This window comes from Leuciscus leuciscus, assembly GCF_965113295.1.
Source record: "Leuciscus leuciscus genome assembly, chromosome: 5".
NCBI lineage: Eukaryota > Metazoa > Chordata > Actinopteri > Cypriniformes > Leuciscidae > Leuciscus > Leuciscus leuciscus.
The window spans coordinates 39,724,767-39,743,514 of record NC_138729.1 but is presented as its reverse complement, the minus strand read 5'-3'; the positions used below and the strand labels follow the sequence as shown (position 1 = coordinate 39,743,514).

Here is an 18,748-nt window from a genome sequence, read left to right as displayed (position 1 = left end):
CAGGTCCAGCGAAGAGGGCTTTGTGCTGGGCAGATCCAGCGGCGAAGAAGGCTCTGAGCTGGGCGGAACCAGCGGCGAAGAGAGCTCTGAGCTGGGCGGAACCAGCGATGAAGAGGACTCTGAGCTGGGCGGGACCAGCGGCGAAGGAGACTCTGGGCTGGCATGAAGTGCAGGCTTGGCTGGACTGGCGTGAAGCTCTGGATCAGCAGAAGCGACGTGAACAGTCTCTGGATCAGCAGAAGCGACGTGAACAGTCTCTGGATCGTCAGAAGTGACGTGAAGCTCTGGCTCGGCAGGACTGACGTGAAGCTCTGGCTCTGGCTCGGCAGGACTGACGTGAAGCTTTGGCTCGGCAGGACTGACGTGAAGCTCTGGCTTTGGCTCGGCAGGACTGACGTGAAGCTCTGGCTCTGGCTCGGCAGGACTGACGTGAAGCTCTGGCTCTGGCTCGGCAGGACTGACGTGAAGCTCTGGCTCTGGCTCGGCAGGACTGACGTGAAGCTCTGGCTCTGGCTCTGGCTCGGCAGGACTAATGAGAGGAGGAAGATCGCTGAAGTCATCAACCTCGAACATAGGCTTGGCGGGCACGATGCTCACAGTCTCAGGTGCGGCGGGCACGACGCGTACTGCCTTGGCCTCGGCAGCTCTGGCGTGAAGTGCGGGCTCGGCTGGACTGGGGTGAAGTGCTGGGACCACCGGAACAGGGACCACCGGACTCAGGACCACCGGACTCGGGACCACCGGAACTGGGACCACCGGACTCGGGACCACCGGAAACCAGCATGGCTCTGTGCTGGATGGAACCAGTGGCGAATAGGGCCCTGGGCTGGACATCACCAACCCAGGGTCGAAGAGGGGCCAGAATGGAGAGTGCTGTCGGGACTCCTCTCGACCACCTCCTCTACTGCGGCCTCCTCGGGACCCACGAAATATGACCAACCGGGTCCCCTCAAAAGATTGTCCTTTCTCTGGTGGCTGGGGAAGAGACACTGGCAAAAATGATGCTGGATTCATCATTTGGTCGATCGTTCTGTTACGATGAGGCAAGGATGAAGCAGAGAGAGAATCCATACGCAAGCACTAATTTAATAAAACAAACAGGAAATCCAGACAAACAACAGAACACGGAACTCAGGACAGGAAACCGCTACATTAAACAACGATCGACAACCAACAACTGAAGCACAGAGGTTTAAATATACAGACAAACAAGCTAAACAAGATAACAAGGGGGTGTAACGACTATGGCTCGATGGGTAAAAAAAATTGAGCTTTTAATTTATATACTAATTAAAGTGAAAACACTTTCTAAGTCCCACAGACTTGGCGAACTCTGTAACTGAACCCCCGTTTACGACTCGCTTCCCCCCTCTCGACAGTGTGAGCTTCAAAGACATTACTGACATTCCGATCTCAACAGAAAACCCGCTCTGAACACACACACACACACACACACACACACACACACACACTCTGGAACTTTGGAAACAGATATTCTTCCACATAACAAGCCACTGAATGTTGATATGTATTCCTATGTTTCTCAAAGTGTCGTCACTTGCCGTAACGGAAACACTGACAACTTTATTGTGTGTTTAATCAAACTTTATTTGTGTGTAATTATGCATATAAGTGTAACGTTATGTGTCCCCAATCTTTACCTGTCATAATTAATATCTCTGTAATCCTCTCCCTCTCACGGAGACGAATCTTGACTGCAAGGTACAATAATATGCATTTGATACCAGGAAATATCATATTTCTAAGTATGAATCCTTTCCCTCATAAGACATATGGTAAAAGGGGGCGTGTTTTTCTTCACACAAAGAAGACTTCTTCCCGCTACAAATCAGAAGTGTTGATTCGCTCTGTCCCCAAAACAGGGCGTAAACAGATGTCTGTTAAAAGGAAGATTCTCTCTTCTCTTCCCTCTCTCATCCTTCCGCTTCCAACTCATCCAACTTCTCTGGACCCTCTGCCTCGGCGCAGCGCTTCTCCAAGGAACATCTGAAGGAGGCCCTGGCCTTCTCCATCGAACGAACCCATGTTCCAGTCGTAGCTGCCGGTCTCTGCAACTAAGATTTCCAGCCTCTCCCATCCCGGGAGACGAATCTGAACTTTCTCGGTAACATCACATTCAGTGAGCCTTTCAAGCTTCCCGCGACACCGGAAGACGCAGCAGAAACAGGACACCATCCTCGCTTCTTGCATCAGCTTCAGCCTGACCAAAAAGAGCACTCGCAAGTATATTGATTCCTATAAAAGCTGTTCCAGGTGTCTAGGTCTTAGGTCTGTGGACTAAGTTACCCTCTATCTTCCCTCTATATCTTTCTTTCTTTCATTTCATGTTTTTGTGTTCGGTTAAATGTTTATTGGTTTGTTTGCATTTTTACGTACGTTTATGTTTGTAGTTTATATAATCTCTAGTGTGTGCCATTTTATTAATAAACCCATTTATACTTTTAATTGTCTCTGTGTTTGAAAACCCACCTTATAAAAGTCAATGAAACTTCAAGATCTAAGCTACAAGCTCGATATTGACTACCTTGAGTAGTTTTAATTCATAAACTCAGAAAGTTTGATATTCGCGGCCAGAAGATAAAACTTTCGTGGAGTTTAAAAGGGATACCCCTTCTTAACTGTAATGATCAGACAGTACAGAACAAGGTAATCTCGATAATTGATAAAATAAATGTACATGCGACTTATGAATTATGACCATGCGTTATAAATATTAATATTCCCTATAGTCTTGAGCTAATTCACATTTACCCCGAGTCGTTTACGTTACAGGGGTGTGGCTAATTAGAAACACCTGGGAGAACTAATAAGCAAGAAAAACTACAAAGGACTACAAAACATGACACAGAACAGGAAATAACAAAAGTGCACACAAGACAAGGGAAACACAGGACAGGAAACATTACAATAACTAATATATATAAAGTTTTATATATAAAGTCCAGTAGCCTACCAATGTTACTGCCGCTCGTCACAACAGCTGTCACCAGTTGCTAGGTGACAAAACCAGATCGTCCCATTGAACATCTCCCGGGACACAGCTAGCAACTATTTGTTAACGGGACAATACATTTTGTTAGTTTCATTTGACAAATAACCAGTGGTGGAATGTAACAACATAAATTTACGCTGGATTAAAGTATACATTTTAAGTACTTTAGATTCAACTCCACTTCATCTCAGAGGCAAATATTGTACTTTATGAAAAACTGACTTTTTACACATGGATATTAGATTTTGATATTAGATATTGTTTAAAAAATATGAACAGTATATAATAGAAACACTAAAAATATGACTTATAGATCAGGGATAGGCAACATTCGGTCCTAGAGGGCTGCTATCCTGCAGAGTTTAACTCATAGAACGGTTTTGCAAGTTAAAACATTTTATGGTTTGATTTTTGAGTATGTGAGTTCATTTCTTTTATTCTTCCCTCTTTCTGAGAACATCTCAGTGACATGGCAGCCCACGCCTGAGTCAGCCCTACAAACCTGTTGGTAGACAGTGGAAATATGCACTCATCCCAGATGATGCCCCGCTGGCAGAGGCTTTACCAGTGTCTCTATTGTGTGTGCAGCACCACCAGGATCTCCTGCTCAGCTCAATAAAAGTCTACAGAAAAATGTTTTCCTCCAATCTGTTTTATGCATACTGTTAATTAAAATTTGTATTTTGTATTTCTTATCTTAAACGTAACATCTTGTAAATAGTTGTAAAAAGCACTGTAAGTAAAAATGTATAGAACAATTTATTTTGTATCAAATGTACAAATTAATTGACATGACAAAAATAAATGTACAGAATAATTTCTTTATTACATTTAAGGCAGTAAAAAAAAAAAAAAAAAATTCTAATTTTTTTTTAACTTCATTTATATACCAATATATAATTAAAATGTAAGTACTCTGAATAAGAGAGTATAAAAATCAAGTGTCTCTAGTCCTCTGCAATAAAGACAGCTACTTATTCCACTCACTCCCACCCCCTCCCTTCTGGGCTCCTTCCAAAGCCACGCCCCCAAAACACATGAACGCGCGATGCCGACCGCTCAGCTGCCAGCTGGAGGACGCGTTTACCAGCGGAGAGGAGCGCAGTGCATGTAGTGACATCACGTCAGAATCACATGTAATAAAATACATCAAGCGTTAGTTCTGGCAGGTCACGTTAGTCAAGCTCGCATCAGCTGACCCTCAGCTGATCCACATCTACCAATAGGAATACGACGCCCATCACCATATACATATATAAGATCCTTCAGTATTATCAGGAAATTCTGAACGCCAAACTTAAGACTAGGATAGGATTTTGGAATGTAAGAACAATGTACGATACAGGCAAATTAGCACAAGTGACATCAGAGATGAGAAGATACAACATAGATATACTTGGAGTAAGTGAAAGCAGATGGACAGGATCAGGGAGACTCACAACAAGCACAGGGGAAACAGTGCTGTACTCAGGACGAGATGACCACCAACATAGGGAAGGAGTAGCCATCATTCTAAAGAAAGGAGTAGAGAAGAGCTTGATAGAGTGGATACCTGTCAACAGTAGGCTCATGAAGATTAGGCTGAGGGGGAAGCAAATTAACACAACTATTATCCAGTGCTATGCTCCAACAAATGACAGTGATGACACCTGGAAGGATGAATTCTACGATCAACTGCAGGCTATATTGGAAACTACACCCAGACACGACATGAGGATAGTGATGGGGGACCTAAACGCCAAGATGGGAAACAGCAACACAGACCACGATAGGGCGATGGGAAGGGAAGGTTGCGGTGTCATGAATGAGAATGGGGAAAGGTTAGCAGAGTTTTGCACCATGCATGACCTCGTCATTGGGGGAACCCTGTTCCAACACAAGGTCATTCACAAGCTAACATGGTACTCTCCAAATGGAAAGGATCAAAATCAAATAGATCATCTCATGATAAATGGCACATGGAGACGCTCTTTACTTGATGTTAAGGTCAAACGAGGGGCAGACGTTGGTAGCGATCATCACCTGGTAACAGCTGTGCTGAGAATAAAGCTTAGGAAAACAGGAAGCAGAAAGACAGCCAGAAAGCAATTTGATGTCGGAAAGCTACATGATACCAAGGTCAGAGGTTATTTTGTGCTACAACTAAAGAACAGATTCCAGGCATTAGCAGATATGTTGGATCATACAGAGCCAAAATCAGACGATATCAACACTATGTGGGAACAGACCAAAACAGCCTATGTGAAGACCAGTGAAGCCTGTCTTGGATACAAGCACAAGGAAAAGAAGGAATGGTTAAGCGATGACACATGGCAAACTGTAGAAAATAGAAGGGTCTTAAAGAAGAAAGTAAATGAGACAAAGTCTGAACGGCTTAAAGAAAAATACAGGAAACAGTACCAAGAAACAAACAAAGCAGTGCGAAGGAAAGCCAGAGCAGACAAGCGAGCATATCTAGAAGATCTTGCAAGTCAAGCAGAAGAGGCAGCTAAGAAAGGGGAGCAAGGAAAAGTCTACAAGATCACCAAAATAGTGAGTGGCAAACACAGACGAACAACTGAGGCACAAATAATAGACAAAAAGGGTCAGCTATTGACAACTGAGTCGCAACAAGAAGCTCGATGGGCAGAGCACTTTCAGGAAGTTCTAAATAGACCACCACCTACAACAGAACCAGATGTCCAACATGCAGAGAATGACCTGGACATTAGCATTGAACCACCAACAAAGGAAGAAATTGTCTCAGCCATTAAATCCCTAAAAAATGGAAAAGCCCCTGGCCAAGATAACCTGAATGCAGAGCTTTTCAAAGCAGACCCAGACCTCGCCTCCAAAATACTTCAACCACTATTCAAAACTATCTGGGAGGAAAAGGAAATACCTGATGACTGGTCGGAAGGAATTATCATAAAGATACCAAAGAAGGGCAACTTGAGAGATTGTAACAAATGGCGCGGAATCACACTCCTATCGATACCAAGCAAAATCATGGCAAAAATTATTGAGCAGCGTCTTACAGAGGCAGTGGATAAGAAACTCAGGAATGAACAGGCAGGATTCCGTAAGGGGAGAGGGTGCATTGACCAGATATTTGCACTTCGCAATATCATAGAACAATGCACAGAATGGCAGAGGCAAATGTACATCAATTTTATAGACTTTGAAAAGGCATTCGATAGTATACACCGAGACGGCCTCTGGAACATCTTAAGGATGAATGGAATTCCACAACACATAGTGGACCTCATCAAGACCTTCTATGCCAACTTCAAATGTCGGGTGGGAAACAGTAGTCTGGCATTCCAGGTAAAGACAGGAGTCAGACAAGGATGTGTGATGTCAGCATTGCTCTTCAACATCGTTATCGACTGGGTGATGTGCCGCACAACAGAAGACAAAACGAGAGGTATACGATGGACCCTCTTCTCAACATTAGAAGACCTCGATTTTGCTGATGATCTGGCTCTAGTCTCACACACTCACCAACACATGCAAGAGAAAACATCACGTCTCAGCTACTATGCACAGCAAGTTGGCCTGAAAATAAATCAGAGGAAATCTGAAGTGATGGTGCTAAACATCTCAGATCCATTACCAATACATGTGAATGGAGAAGCTCTACTAACAACAAATGAGTTCACCTATCTTGGGAGTACTGTAAGATATGATGGGGGTGCACACAATGACATTAAAAATAGAATCAACAAAGCCAGAAATGCATTCAGAATGCTAAACAACATATGGAAGTCTCAGCCGTATAGAACCAAGACAAAACTCAAATTATATCAGAGCTGCGTTCTATCCACCCTACTGTATGGCGCAGAATGCTGGAGAATGACAGCAAGTGACATATGCCAACTGTCAGTCTTCCACACAAGGAGTCTGAGAAGAATCTGTTGGATTTTTTGGCCAAGCAAGATATCAAATGAGGATCTATTAACAAGATGTCAACAAGACAGCATGGGTAGCATTGTAACAAAGCGGCGCTGGAACTGGATTGGCCATGTTTTGAGAAGAGAGCAAGACAGCATCCCAAGAGTAGCCCTTCATTGGACACCCGAAGGTAGAAGAAAGAGAGGACGACCCAAGATCACCTGGCGTCGCACAGTAGAGGAAGAAATGAAATCTATGAACCTGACATGGGGAGATGTCCAGAAAATAGCCCAGAATCGACCAGAGTGGAGGACCTTTGTTGCTGCCCTACATGCCAGAGGCATAATGGGCAGTAAGTAAGTAAGTATTATCAGCAGCTATCGCGTTTCTCAGGAGCTAATTACCCTCCTCCATCCCCAGCTCCTCCTCTCGCCCAGTCAGGATTTGACATTCTAATTTCCCTTGAATCAGAATAATTATCGAATAATGTTGTACTTTAAAATCTTGAATTAAATATATTTGCAAATTTTCATGTTGGTTCTGTTCTGTTTACCCCAAGGGGGAATATTGCTGCTCTCCCTGCTCTTATCCATGCTAGGCTGCATGGATGCGCAGGGAGTTCTCGCCCAGAACGGAACCATAGCGCCAATCCAAACTGTATGCTAATTGTCAATCATATTTGACGGTAGTGGTCCTGACAGAACTAACTTTATCATTATGACAACTAACATGGCTGTTAGTACTCACTATCAAGCTAAAATATCGATACTGGTAAAGTTTAAAATATATTGAGTTTGATTCGGTAACGAGCTAAAAATAGGTTGCATTGATACACGTTTTCCCATTACCATCAGTTACACTGTGATGAAGGTGAATTTCGTGTAAGATTCGTAACATATACGGTGTTTTGCATGTAAGAGCTTCCACGATGAAAGCACTGTTGGCTCTGATGAGGACTAACGTTACACTCCAGAGACAAGTAGCCTACCTTTCTACCTTACTAGTTCCTTTTTTTGCCTTGTTTGCCTTCGCTGACTGTATATGTAGCCTAGGTACTGGGAATTTTGACTGCTCTTTCTCTGCCCATTCTCCACTGGATTGTACGTCTGAGGGATATTTTGGGGGTGTTGGAGCGTCAAAATCGCACTTACAGGGGTGGAAATCAACCAGTGGAAATTTTTTTTACACGCGGCAACAACTTAAAAGTAGCCCAATTACGCGGGAAAACCTCGGACTTGGCAACACTGACGGTAGGCGGAATGCGGCCTTCGGAGGATGCAGCCCTTGAATTGGGACACAGCTATATACAGTGCATCTGGAAAGTGCTTCACAGCACTTCACTTTTTCCACATTTTGTTATGTTACAGCCTTATTACAAAATAGATTAAATTCATTATTTTACTCAAAATTCAACAAATAATACCAGATAATGACAACGTTAAAGAAGTTTGTTTGAAATCTTTGAAAATTCATTAAAAATACAAAACAAAAAATTACACTCAAAATTGAGCTCAGGTGCATCCTGATTCCACTGATCATCCTTGAGATGTTTCTACAACTTGATTGGAGTCCACCTGTGGTAAATTCAGTTGATTGGACATGATTTGGAAAGGCACACACCTGTCTATATAATATCTCTGACTCCCACAGTTAACAGTGCATGTCAGAACACAAACCAAACCATGAAGTCCGTGGAATTGTCAGTAGACCTCCGAGACATGATTGTATCAAGGCACAGATCTGGGGAAGGGTACAGAAAAATGTCTGCAGCATTGAAGGTCCCATTGAGCACAGTGGCCTCAATCATCCATAAATGCAAGAAGTTTGGAACCACCAGGACTCTTCCTAGAGCTGGCTGCCTGGCCAAACTGAGCCGGGAGAAGGGCCTTAGTCGGGGAGGTGACCAAGAACCCGATGGTCACTCTGACAGAACTCCAGTGATTCTCTGTGGAATGAGGAGAACCTTCCAGAAGAACAATCATCTCTGCAGCACTCCACCAATCAGGCCTTTATGGTAGAGTGGCCAGACGGAACCCACTCCTCAGTACATGACACATGACAGCCCGCCTGGAGTTTGCCAAAAGGCACCTAGGACTCTCAGACCATGAGAAACAAAATTCTCTGGTCTGATGAAACGAAGATTGAACTCTTTGGCCTGCATAGCAAACGTCATGTCTGGAGGAAACCAGGCACTGATCATCACCTGGCCAATACCATCCCTACAGTGAAGCATGGTGGTGGCAGCATCATGCTGTGGGGATGTTTTTCAGTGGTAGGAACTGGGAGACTAGTCAGGATCGAGGGAAAGATGAATGCAGCAATGTACAGGGACATCCTTAATGAAAACCTGCTCCAGAGCGTTTTGGACCTCAGACTGTGACGACAGTTCATCTTCCAACATCTTCCAATTTATATACAATATATATATATATATATATATATAAATTTGCAAAGATTTCAAACAAACCTTTCACGTTGTCATCATGGGGTATTGTTTGTAGAATTTTGAGTAAAATAATTATTTTAATCCATTTTGGAATAAGGCTGTAACATAACAAAATGTGGAAAAAGTGAAGCGCTGTGAATACTTTCCGGATGCACTGTACGTGTGTGTGTGTGTGTGTGTGTGTGTATACAGTGGGGAGAACAAGTATTTGATACGCTGCCGATTTTGCAGGTTTTCCCACTTACAAAGCATGTAGAAGTCATAGGTAGTCTTCAACTGTGAGTGACGGAATCTAAAAAAAAAATCCAGAAAATCACATTATATGATTTTTAAGTAATTAATTTGCATTTTATTGCATGACATAAGTATTTGATACATCAGAAAAGTAGAACTTAATATTTGATACATCAGAAAAGTAGAACTTAATATTTGGTACAGAAACCTTTGTTTGCAAATACAGAGATCATACGTTTCCTGTAGTTCTTGACCAGGTTTGCACACACTGCAGCAGGGATTTTGGCCCACTCCTCCATAAAGATCTTCTCCAGATCCTTCAGGTTTCGGGGCTGTCGCTGGGCAATACGGACTTTTAGCTCCCTCCAAAGATTTTCTATTGGGTTCAGGTCTGGAGACTGGCTAGGCCACTCCAGGACCTTGAGATGCTTCTTACGGAGCCACTCCTTAGTTGCCCTGGCTGTGTGTTTCGGGTCGTTGTCATGCTGGAAGACCCAGCCACGACCCATCTTCAATGCTCTTACTGAGGGAAGGAGGTTGTTGGCCAAGATCTCGCGATACATGGCCCCATCCATCCTCCCCTCAATACGGTGCAGTCGTCCTGTCCCCTTTGCAGAAAAGCATCCCCAAAGAATGATGTTTCCACCTCCATGCTTCACGGTTGGGATGGTGTTCTTGGGGTTGTACTCAACCTTCTTCTTCCTCCAAACACGGCGAGTGGAGTTTAGACCAAAAAGCTCTATTTTTGTCTCATCAGACCACATGACCTTCTCCCATTCCTCCTCTGGATCATCCAGATGGTCACTGGCAAACTTCAGACGGGCCTGGACATGCGCTGGCTTGAGCAGGGGGACCTTGCGTGCGCTGCAGGATTTTAATCCATGATGGCGTAGTGTGTTACTAATGGTTTTCTTTGAGACTGTGGTCCCAGCTCTCTTCAGGTCATTGACCAGGTCCTGCCGTGTAGTTCTGGGCTGATCCCTCACCTTCCCCATGATCATTGATGCCCCACGAGGTGAGATCTTGCATGGTGCCCCAGACCGAGGGAGATTGACCGTCATCTTGAACTTCTTCCATTTTCTAATAATTGCGCCAACATTTCCTTCTCACCAAGCTGCTTGCCTATTGTCCTGTAGCCCATCCCAGCCTTGTGCAGGTCTACAATTTTATCCCTGATGTCCTTACACAGCTCTCTGGTATTGGCCATTGTGGAGTGCTTGGAGTCTGTTTGATTGAGTGTGTGTTAACAGGTGCAGTTAATACAGGTAATGAGTGGAGAACAGGAGGGCTTCTTAAAGAAAAACGAACAGGTCTGTGAGGTCCGGAATTCTTACTGGTTGGTAGGTGATCAAATACTTATGTCATGCAATAAAATGCAAATTAATTATAAAAAAATCATACAATGTGATTTTCTGGATTTTTGCTTTAGATTCCGTCACTCACAGTTGAAGAGTACCTATGATAAAAATTACAGACTTCTACACGCTTAGCTGCCATATCAAATACTTGTTCTCCCCACTGTATATATATAAAAACAAAATGTTTATTTGATCAAAAATACAGTAATATTGTGAAATATTATTCCAATTCAAAATAACTATTTTCTATTTTAAAATATAATTTACTCCTGTGATGGCAAGACTGAATTTTTAGCAGACATAACTCAGTCTTCAGTGTCACATGATCCTTCAGAAATCATTCTAATATGCTGATTTGGTGCTCAAGAAACATTCATTATTATCAATGTTGAAAATAGTTGTGCTACTTAACATTTTTGTGGAAACCGTGTTAGTTTTTGAAGTTTTGTCAAAGTTCAGCAGCATTTACTTGAAAAATAAATCTTTTGGAACATTCGAAATGTCTTTACTGACACTTTTGATCAATTTAATGCATCATTGCTGAATAACAGTTTTAATTTCTTTAAAAAAATCTTACTGACCCCAAACTTTTTAAAGGGGTGGTTGATTATGATTTCACTTTTCTAACTTTAGTTAGTATGTAATGTTGCTGTACTTTGAGCATAAATAACATCTGCAAAGTTCAAAGCAAAGGAATGTATTGGCTTTTAAAGAAATTGTTTTTTAAGGACTACAAACAGCTGGTAGGGACTACGACATTCCTCCCGGGTTAGTGACATCACTAACCCTAAAATTTACATAAACCCCGCCCCTGAAACACAATTTATAGATTATCATGACAGAATATGCTAATCAATGACTAGAAGATCATTAACTACACATACATTAGCTACATAAATTCATCAACTAACCATTCAGAAATGTCCTGTTGCTTCAACATGCTGTCACTTCTTCTTGAGTCTCTCCATTATTGTCTGACTCCGGTTTGAACATAAACATTGACATTTTCAGTGTGTGTGTGTGAGGTAAAAGCTCTTGTAGCTCCACCCCCTGTACCAGGAGCAGCAGCTCATTTGCATTTAAAGGGACACACACAAAAACGGCGCGTTTTTGCTCACCCACAAAAAGTGACCATTTTAAAATGCTATATAAACATATCTGTGGTGTATTTTGAGCTAAAACTGCACATACACACTCTAGGGACATCAAAGACTCATTTTACATCTTGTGAAAAGGGCATTATACCACCCCTTTAATGTTAGTTTGTGTCAAAAATCAAAAAACATTTGATGAAATAAGTATTTGTAGTTATACATGCATTCAAAAGGAAAACGTACAAAAAAATACATAAAATATGACTGACTCATCTTAGCAGGGCTTTATAAAAAAATTGTTCCGATAAAATTTTGTTCCAGTCCACTAAATTACAATTACCACCTGCCACTAATGTAATTCTATAACAGTAAGCAGACAGTAGATCAGAGATACAAAATCACAAGCAAATAATTGTGACCACCCACCATTCAGATTAATCAGCACCGTCACCCTCAGATCTTGGTTTGAATATGGCCATACTCCAAAAAAGAATCAGGTTCTTCATCAGCATCCCATTCTGGCAGGTCTACAGGCACAAAAAGGCTGGTGGTGAGAAATCCTTAAAAATTAAATGAAATGTGTCCTCTGTGGGATTACAAATGTAAGAATCTGTTTAAGATATGCTGATCCTACGTCCTGATATACATTGTATTTGCCATTTAAGGTGAAGATGATAACATCAGATGAATGATTACTAAGCAAAGGTTCTAGGAGGTTTCTGACAGTTCCTGATCTCCATATTGGTAGTTAAAGAAGCATATTACTTGAGGCTATCACCTTTTATCTGTGATGGCTTTTGGTTCCCCTGCCCCAATCTTGGTACAATTTTCCTGCATGGTACAGTTATGCTGATTGTACTGGGGCTCATAAAACTTCTGGACAAAGTCTGGGCTAATAACCGTTTACATCTTTTGCATCCTTTGTTTAAGATTGTGACCTGAGTGCTTTGTCTTCTTCACCTGTAAGGACTGCCCTAAAATGTGTATAAAACTACAATGTACTGTATAGCTTGTTAGACTTGACACTACCAAACAGCCCGTTTCTCAATAAAGAATTCTGCAGAAGATACCCTGAGTTACCTGGTCTTCGCCTCATTAATTGCTTTTGTCATACTGTACACGCTGTAGTTTTACTTGGCATAAAACTAAATGTTTTACTAGGCATTACTTACATAAACTAATTACTAATATTTTGCTCATTAGCAACTGAAGCACGTCCATTAACAGTTAGCTTTTTTCATTTGATTGTTTGTTGTTTTTCCATTTTTAGCTTCAAAAAATTAAATAATTCTCGGCAACCCACGTGTGCCCCGTCAAAAATTACAGATATAAAAAATTACCACATTAAAAAGCAACAAATATGAGCATAAAAACATTATTCACCTTCGTTTTCGTAATTCGCTGGATGTCAGCAATGCAAAAACTTGTCTCCTGTCCATGTTTAAATACAGGTAAAGGCCTTCCGCCGTTTAGCGCCCCCCTGTGGACAACATGTTCTAAACTCCAACAAGAGACAAATATACTACAGAATAGTACAAACAATAAAGAAGAAAATGCGAATGAAATGTGAAATGTTTGGGAGCATTTATATGAAACCAGTGTAAACATATGGGATGAATATAGTATCGAAATGATTCACACGTGCAAGCACTATAATCCATGAACTTGATAAATGTTGCAGATATGTTTTACTATCTAGGCTACAACCAAATGCCTTTCAACTTGCGTGTGCAAAATTCTAAATTGAATGAATGTGTAGCAATTTGTACAAATAGAGACATTTTTTGTGAATACAAATGTTTTCTTTTGTATTAGTGTATCATAATTTGCGCATGCAACAAGATGTGCGTTTGTGGATCATGTGACACGCGTGCATTCACTGACGTCTTTTCTGAGTCAACCTCATTTGATTCATTTGGATTTTGAGACTTTCCTTTCGTGGTTTTTAAGCATTTCACAACCCACACACAAACAAGTACAAATTAATAGGCCTGTTGATAATTACTAATGTGTGCACACCATTTATTTGCTCCCAGATGCTGTGATCACCCAAGAAATAAATGCAAAACACATTACATATCCAATCACCATACTTACAATAGCTATCCACTGTTCATCCACACCTAAAAACAAACAAAGGGAATCACTTTAGTTCAATGTAAACTATATATAGCCTATATATATATATATATATATATATATATATATATATATATATATATATATATATATATATATATATATATATATATATTATTTTATTTTTATTTATTTTTTTGTTCTTCAGTGATGTTTGCCCATGCAAAACTTTATGCCACAATGCTAGGGTGCCATGGCATGGCTAAGCCATTCCCTTTTTTGTTTTCATCTGGCAGATGGAAATCAAATGTCTGATCACTTAAAAGTAACAGCACATCATAGATTAACTAACTTTGTATCACAGGTTTTTTTTTAAAATCCCAAATCCTGATCGTAAAAGTAATTCTGCACCAAATACTGATTATCAGACTGATTATCATTTCTCAAAAAAATAATTAATGTGGAAAGAACATTGTGCGGCGTTGGTGAGTCAATTGATCTCCAGACCATTTGAGAGACAGCTCTGAAGGAAGCATAGGAGTATTTTTCCCCGATTGGGGTATTCTGCAAAATGTAACAGAAAAAAAGGAAGACATGTTGAACACATCATGTCAGTCAAACAAATGTCTGTATATGTCTGATTTTTCCAGACAAGACTTAGAGAAACTTGTGCATGCTTTCATCACCAGCAGGGTGGATTATTGTAATGGACTCCTCACTGGCCTTCCCAAAAAGACCATAAGACAGTTGCAGCTCATACAGAAAGCTGCCGCCAGGATTCTGAGCAGAACCAGGAAATATGAACATATCACACCAGTCCTCAGGTCTTTACACTGGCTCCCAGTTAGATTTAGGATTGATTTTAAAGTATTATTACTGGTATATAAATCATTCAATGGCCTAGGACCTCAATACATTGCAGATGTGCTCACTGAATATAAACCCAACAGATCACTCAGATCATTAGGATCATATCAGCTAGAAATACCAAGGGTTCACTCTAAGCATGGCGAGTCCGCTTTTAGCTATTATGCCAGCCGCAGCTGGAACCAGCTTCCAGAAGAGATCAGATGTGCTCCTACAGTAGTCACATTCAAATCCAGACTCAAAACACTTCTGTTTAGCTGTGCATTTACTGAATGGGCACTGTGCCGCTGTTCGTCCGACTGTTTGTACTGTACTGTACTGTACTGTACTGTATTTTATTTTATTTTTCTAAACTGTTTTAATTATTCTTATTTCTTTTTATTATTTTAATTTCTTCTATGTAAAGCACTTTGAATTGCCATTGTGTATGAAATGTGCTATATAAATAAACTTGCCTTGCCTTGCCTTGCCTTGCCTTGCCTTGCCTTGCCTTGCCTTGCCTTGCCTTGCCTTGCCTTGTATAAGCAATACAAAATTAGACATACCTCAATTTTCTCTTTTACAACCCAGCAGTCTTGGGGAAACTCTTCCATTACAGATATGAAGTACTGAACGCAAGTGTTCCAGTGCCAAATGAGGACCATCACCAGGAAAACTAAGACAACCCTGAATAACTTCTTGACTTCTTCAAGCTGTACATCAGACACCAAAAATGATAGATAATAAAACCTAAAGTATCCATAAAACAGTAAGGGTGTACAAAAAACAACCAAAAATGTCCTGTTGCTTGCTGGTTTATCGTGTTATGACAGAGGAGGACAAATTTGAGAAAATACTACAAAAATGAAATAAAAATCCTTTCATCTTATTTTTTTAATCTTATTATTAAATACTATTTTCGGCTGTATGTGGTTCTTGAGTAGCTTTATTATTTTTCATATTTTAGAACACAAAAGATGACATTTTGTAGAATGTTGGTAACCAGACAGTTGACGGCACCCATTGACTTACATAGTAGGAAAACAATACTATGGAAGTCAATAGGTGCTGCCAACTGTCTGGTTACCAACATTCTTTAAAATATCTTCTTTTCTGTTCAACAAAAAAAAGAAACTTATACAGGTTTGGAACAACATGAGGGTGAGTACATTTTGACAAAGTTTTTTCCTATTTGGGTGAACTATCCCTTTAAATAATCATAGATGGTTTTCTGAAAAACTAGAGAATAACAAGTCCTTCTTGGTATAACATTTATGACAGCCTTTTTATTTGAGCCTTTATTATTATTATTTTTATTTATTTCTTTTCCGCAACCTTTTCAAGGTTTGAAACAATGTAAAGTGCTACTGTAAATAAATACTAGCCTATCTTAAATTCCATATGTGATCATTTGGAAGTTCCTTTTAAAGTTTCATAACAAATTGTGCCTTCTTTCATTTATTATTTTTCCCCCGTGAGCAAGCCAAAGGTGACTGTGGCAAGGAAAGTTCTCCTCTGGCTGTGTACAGTGTGAACATATTGCCACTGAAAATTTCTTGCATAAACATGACGGTAAGTTGTGCTGAAACTTATTTAAATAAATAGTGATAATGCCAAAGAAGACTTTATACCTTGAATTACCATGCAAAAACATGGTACATATCACATAGTATAATTAGCAGCACACGTTATGTGTTCATTTCAATTGCAAGTGTAACATTTTTTATTTTATCGTTACATTTTATATTACTTGTATTTATTTAAATGTAATCGTGTACAATTTGATCGTCTGGTTCCTGAGCAATGCAAGGGGTCATCCTTCTTGCATAGCTCTTACCTTCTCGGAGACTTCTCCAATGCCATGCACTCTGAGCGGTCCCCTGAGTAGTCAGGTAGCGAGTTAAAAACCTGTTTTAAGTAACAGTTCTCCTATTGTGTTTTACTCCTCAGAAGGTGGGAACTTGCATCATTTCAGTTGACGAAGTGTGCCTGGTTTCGGGCCAGGGCTACTCCTGCAGGGGACCCTGGCCTGGATATATGCCAAGGCTCCCATCTCTCCTGTAATGGGAATAGATAGTGAGCCTGCGAGCGCTGCCTCGGAGGAGGCAGACGCAGCCCTGACTTTTCTCTGCTTCTCTCGCTCTGCGGTGGTAGAACAGAACGCAAAGTCTCGGTACCGGACTAACTACTTGTCTGTTTGGGGACCAGCAGAAAGGAGGGCGGTTCCCTGTGCGATGGTTGGCCCACGTGGGAATGTGTGGTCATCATCTTGGTGGAAGTCCAAGGTGCACCGTGTCCACTTGGGTTAAGAGTCTCTCCATCTGGAGCATGTGCTCTTTCCTAAGCGTCGACATGGGTGCCTCGCTGAACAGATATTGTGTTAGGGGTTGGGCGATACTAGTCCTATCACTTGTATGCTTGTGAAACTTGTGTTAGGTGGGGCCCATACGTTGTGATCCCTACGGTGATCCCGTATGTGTATTTCTCTACGGCATGCTTCCTACGGTAAACTCGTATCTTCCTTCGGCAGAATCACCTCTGCCGTCATTGACTGGTTGTGTCGCAGCTTTGTGTTTAGGCACTGGAAGGTGGCAGTAGTAGTGGCGTGTTAGATGATCCCATACAGTCAGTATACGATCTACTAAGTCGAACGTTACCGGACTGAAAGGGAACGTCTCGGTTACCAATGTAACCCTCGTTCCCTGAAGGAGGGAACGGAGACTTAGTCCCCTTGCCACTTCTACTGGACCACCGCTGACTGGGGCACGATCTGCTCCTCAGCGAAAAACAACTGGTAGGTGCATCCACTTCCGTGTTTATACCCGCAGGGTAAGGCGGGGCGTTGATTACGCACCTGCCAAAGCTTGTTGGCTTGATTTTAAGAGTAATCAGAGTGATCGGACTCACTAGGCGTTATCCCATACAGTCGGTATACGATCGACTAAGTCTCCGTTCCCTCCTTCAGGGAACGAGGGTTACATTGGTAACCGAGACATTTCAAGTCTATCAACTTCGGGTTCAAGTCATTTGTTCATCACGTGACAGAACAACGAAAGACTCAGAATAATCAGACCTGAAGACTCGAGAGATGAACTAATCATTTCTCTTTCCGGTACCGACAGCAAAGCCTGGGACTGACAGGAAGAACGAAAGACTCGGACCCGAACCTGAACCCGAACCCGATCCCGAACCCGAAGACTTGAGAGATGAACTAATAATTTCTGTTTCCAGTACAGAACCTATTGGATGTTGCGCATGCGTGGTCAACACAAAATGAACAAATCACTCTCTGAGACAACTTGGTAGTCCCGAGTCATATTACACCGTGTGCTAACTACACGCGTTGCCTTTTATGTTGCTTACCCCTTTTCCAACGAGCATTTTAAAAACAGGGGTTCGTAACATCTTTGACAAAGATTGTTTTAGTAACTCAGTAGCCTATGTATTTTTAAAGGGGACCTATTATGCCCCTTTTCACAAGATGTAAAATAAGTCTCTGATGTCCCCAGAGTGTGTATGTGAAGTTTTAGCTCAAAATACCCAACAGATCATTTTTCACAGCATGTTTAAATTGTCATTTTTTGAGGCTCAGAAAAACGCGCTGTTTTAGTGTGTGCCCTTTAAATGCAAATAAGCTGCTGCACGACACAGGGGGCGGAGCTTCATGAGCTCGCGCTCAGTCTCTCAGGACAATTTCAACTCACAGAATGATGATAATATCAGAAACTCTCAGTAACGGTGTTCATTTCGACCCGGAGTCGGACAATAATGCCTACAGAGTCAGAGAGCTGTATGGAGATGGAAC

The 18,748-nt window shown here is 41.4% G+C and overlaps 1 protein-coding gene and 1 long non-coding RNA gene across 3 annotated transcripts in view; both read right to left on the bottom strand.

Moving 5' to 3' along the window:
• The window catches only part of sptbn4a (spectrin, beta, non-erythrocytic 4a), a 44,127-nt gene extending 30,018 nt beyond the window's left edge, over nt 1-14,109 (bottom strand). Inside the window, exons 1-2 of one of the 2 annotated variants that reach the window (XM_082169881.1) lie at nt 13,402-14,109; nt 12,445-12,545 (exon numbers count right to left, since the gene is read on the bottom strand). The gene's annotated coding sequence lies outside the window, so the exon portion shown is untranslated. Of the gene's footprint in view, nt 1-12,444; nt 12,549-13,401 lie in introns of those variants that run through there. The other variant, XM_082169882.1, reaches the window with a different exon arrangement.
• A 420-nt stretch (nt 14,110-14,529) lies between these two features.
• On the bottom strand, nt 14,530-17,228 carry LOC309498938. Its single transcript, XR_014206072.1, has 3 exons — nt 16,781-17,228; nt 15,510-15,656; nt 14,530-14,661 (listed from the first exon to the last, which is right to left on the bottom strand). It is a non-coding gene; the product is annotated as an uncharacterized lncRNA (long non-coding RNA).
• Nucleotides 17,229-18,748: the final 1,520 nt, after the last annotated feature.